Source organism: Macrobrachium nipponense, chromosome 17 (genome assembly GCF_015104395.2).
Source record: "Macrobrachium nipponense isolate FS-2020 chromosome 17, ASM1510439v2, whole genome shotgun sequence".
NCBI lineage: Eukaryota > Metazoa > Arthropoda > Malacostraca > Decapoda > Palaemonidae > Macrobrachium > Macrobrachium nipponense.
Window position 1 is genome coordinate 72277531 of NC_087210.1, and position 4447 is coordinate 72281977.

General features: G+C 37.0%; 1 long non-coding RNA gene across 1 annotated transcript; it reads left to right on the plus strand.

Moving 5' to 3' along the window:
• The first annotated feature begins 470 nt into the window (after positions 1-470).
• On the plus strand, positions 471-1827 carry LOC135196060 (uncharacterized). The gene is made up of 3 exons (XR_010310312.1): positions 471-570; positions 927-1064; positions 1545-1827. It is a non-coding gene; the product is annotated as an uncharacterized LOC135196060 (long non-coding RNA).
• The last annotated feature ends 2620 nt before the right edge of the window (positions 1828-4447 follow it).

Consider the following 4447-nt stretch of genomic DNA (forward strand, 5'->3'; position numbering starts at 1 on the left):
CAAGGCTTCATAGAGACAAAAATATCCATAAACTGTGGAGATATAAAGACGTTATTACAAATGCGTACGCATCTGGTAAAAAAAATCAGTAATTTCTATACGTACAGTTTTAAAATCGCATCATTTTCAGATACATTCAATTGACTTGATATTTTACTCTTGTTTCCTGCTGGGTTTCCTCACCGGGAGATATATTTCAGCTTTTTTTCTTTTTTTTTTAAATTAGTCCGTCATCATTGTTACGTCACTTCAGTGATTCATTGGTTCAGTGTTCATTTGTCTTTTAGTAATATAAAGTTATTGTCACGATATATTCTGAAGACATTTGAGAGCGTAAAAATCATACTCTGTACGTAACCACCAACAACCACTGGTTTGAGCAATAGCTTATAGTTCTTGCTCGAAACACCAATTCTAGCTGTTACTATCCTCGAATTTGAAACGTGGACTGTCGTTGTAATACCGGTACAGTGGTACTAAGGATTCTCAGTTTTTGTGAGGCCACGTTAGTGACGAGACTGAAAATCTGGAGATCCTGGTGAGCTGAAGTTGCGTGCTTCTCGTTGTATGGTAATTATGGCTGTTATTGTTTTAACTTATTGGTTGTAGGATGTTGGTAAGAATTAAATTAAATATTCAGGTTTATTTTTTAGTTTATTATAAGGATGACTTCCATCTACTTTAGTTTAAGTATACCACATTGTTACAGTGTTGTCACTATAATTTGTTTATTTCACTTTTATGGTTTAGTATATTGTAGGGATGACTTCATCTATTTCAGTTAAAGTATACCACGTTGTTACAATGTAGTCACTATAATTTATTTCAAGTTTATTTTTAGTATATTGTAGGGATGACTTCATCTGCATTAGTTCAAGTATACCACATTGTTACATTGTAATCACTATAATTTGTTTTATTTCAAGATTCCGGAGCTACAGCTGATAATTCACTGTTACGTATTCTGGAGTAGAGCGTCTGGATCCGGATTTCGAACGTGAACAGACTTAAATCCGTTCTCCCAGGACTCCTTTGGTAATTATTTTTCTTTTCAGATTCATCGGGTAAGTCCATTTCGTTTTTTAAGTATCCCTTAACCAATTTTTGCAAGCCCAATCCTTTCCCTTCAGGGGCAAAGCCCCTGGAGGGGGAGGAACACTCCAGACGTACGGTAGACTTCGGTCTACCGTACGCTAAGAGGGGCTTGCTATTAGGAACTGTTACTCAAATCTCTTTAATTTAGAGAGGTTGTATCTTGGTGTTTTAGAAATGTGGCAGAGTAAGTTTTAAGACTTAATATTTAATTTAGTACTATTATATTTAGTAATTATTGTAATAAGTACTCTAAATTCCCTTAGAATTTATTGTATAATAATTCCATATGAATTTAATAATCTGTTCTCAAATTTGGTCAAACGATTTTAATAAATGTTCCAAATTTTCTAAAGCTAAAGTTCAGATTTTTATTAATTTTTTTTTAATTCCATTACTATATAATTTTAAAATATTGTTAGTTTCTTGCTAAAAATTCTATTTATCGGCAGGTTCTCCCGTCATGAACTGTACGTATGAAACTCATAAAGGCGTAATTACATAGGACGAAGCCACTTTTGGGTTGGAAACTGCTTCCGTATTCCCAAACATTCTGAAGTCTTAACCTTGCTTGCATCGAAATGGGAGTTCGCCCCCCAAAAGTACATTGCTTCGGAAAAAGACAAATGCTGGGCTCGTGTTACTTATGAAGATGGTTAGTTCAAGGGGTATATCTACGTGCTGTCAATAAAATATAATTTTTCTTTCTGTTAATTAAACAGAATGCTTTTCCAATAGTTATATTCTGTAGTTTTCCTGAGGGTAAAACATAATTAGGTACTTTATGGGTCACTGTGTATGGAAGATTAGAACAACCGTTAAAAATTATTGCCGAAGCTGCAAGTACAGTAATGAAACCCTAAGGTCCGTATCAAATAAATGAACAGAGTTACTGGAAAATAACTGGTAAAGTAGTAAGAAGAGAAAACTGTTACTAAGACTGGTAAAGTAGTAACAAGAGAAAACAGTTACTAAGACTTAGGAGACTGATATTTATAACAGTAAAGTATAACGGTAAAGTATTTTTCATAAGAGTTAAAAGTATACTTAGTATCAGTCACATATGGGTAGATACTTTTAGAAAACACAACTGCTTACCAAGATCAAATGACAATCTAATGTCATTGACACATGCACCTGTATACTTGTATAACCCAGTGCGCTGGATGTTGGCTCTAATGCATTTACAGTCAAATGTAAAAAATTTCTCCAACATCTTTTGAGAAAAATCAATATGGTTACCAGATACCATCGTCGTCCATATGTAGACTCCATTCACCGAAGGTGGGAATGTCCTTAGAGACTCGAGTTGCTGGATTTCGGTAAAACCTTTCCGGAAGCAAAGTCCCTTTTTTCTTGTGTTGAAACATTGCTGTTTGTTTGAGCTGAATATTCTTAGGTATTCTTTTATCTAATGCAGCATAGCCAGATTAAGGAAAATCTGGGTGTTTGCATCTGATTATAGGGTTGGAGGGCTTAGACATTTACTCTTTAACAAACTATGTAACTATGAGGTGCCTTTTACTTGTATCTTTAATGATACTTTTATCTGAAGAGGACAGGGAACACTTCTAGGTTTTCTGCATTAATAGGAATTCGGCGTTCATGTCATGCTTTGAAATATAATATACTGCTAATCTCAACTTGCTGTGTGTGCTTGCTCTACATTGTCGTTGACTAAAAGTTCAGAGCTTCTCTACAATCTAAGCAAAATGCATGCACCCTTCTGATGAGTTTTGCAGCCGTATGTGTTAAAACTGCCTCAATTCTTGAACGCACTGGGAGTAAATTTGACCCGTCAGGGTTCTCATACAGACTGCATGGGAATGAGATCTTTCGAGATGTTTTAAGTGGTTGATCCTTGGCAGTGAGGTTGAACTTATGAGGCAGTTTCCTAACAGCAAATTTATTTTGGGAAACGTAGACATCTGAATTTCTTCTGAAAAAAAACTACATACTCAGGATGAAGAACTAGTCTGTGTTCTTTGAACAATGTGGAATGAGGTTCCCTCTTCTCACAACTTGGGGTTACCGGTCCTGTTCACAAACTTCGATGCCTTTTTGAGACTTGATAGCTGAAATACTGAGCATGACTCATCAAGTATTAGTAGTTGGATTAACCCGAGAAGGAATGATGTCTGGGTCTTGAAAATTGCAAATATGTGAAAATGTGTTACGTGCAGGGGCATCAGAAGCTCGTGCAATTAGTGTTCCTAGTAACTGAAAATTATTATTTGACTTTGCTCATTTTTTGAGATTCATATCAACACTGACAGTTGCAGCCTCTTAAATATTTTCCTTGCCTACTCCATCACAGACAATGTGACATTCATCAGTGCATCTGGTGTCCAAGTTGATCTGGGTTTTCCTGACCTACCCTATTCACTGGCCCTTTGCTTCTTAAAACAAGTCCCTGATGTGAGAATGAAAGTTAGAAAACTTAATGATGAAATGAAATTCTTATGGTAAAAATGAAGCTTGTGTTAGAACATGATCTATAAATCTGTCCAGAATGTCATGAAACAGAGTAGGTTTCCGACGTTACCGCTTTGCGCCAATTTCATTCGTTAAATCTCACTTAAGGCGAAAAAAGTGTAGATTTGGCATACACTTTGCCACATCTCTCTCTCAGGTCAGGAAGGTTAAGCAGCTTATCACTTTGGTTCTGATACCCAAGCGTGACGGTTAAGATGGAAGGCTCCCCACGGCAGCAATTAAGTGCTCAGACACGGGAAGTCATATTCAATGTCCACGAGTACTTCAAAAGGGAGAAAGAAAACAAAACTCTTATGCATGGTTTTGACAAGGCAGTACAACGTACAATGGATGCAACTAAGCAATGCAGAAGTACGATATATCGCATTTGTAAGGAAGGAAAAGACAGCGTAGAAGAAAATGAAGCCCCCGTTTTTAACGTAAAGAAAAGGTAAAGACCACCAACTGGCCGAGGGCATTTCGAGCTCGGCTACCATTCGGTGGTCCGAAGTTCGATTCTCGGCTCGCCCCACGCGGAACCAGAGGAATTTATTTCTGGTGACAGAAATTCATTTCTCGATACAATGTGGTTCGGATCCCACAATAAGCTGTAGGTCCCGTTGCTAGGTAACCAATTGGTTCCTGGTCACGTAACAATATCTAATCTTACGGGCCAGCCCTAGGAGAGCTGTTAATCAACTCGGTGGTCTGGTAAAAGTAAGATATACTTAACTTTTTAACCAACATCGATGGATTTGATCAGTGCGTTTTACGAAGGACAGTTCTCGGTTATTACGTCAGAAAGGATAATCCAACGCTGGATAGCATTCTACTTGAAGTAAAAGAAATTATTGGATTTAGTGGATGCAGAGAATCTTTA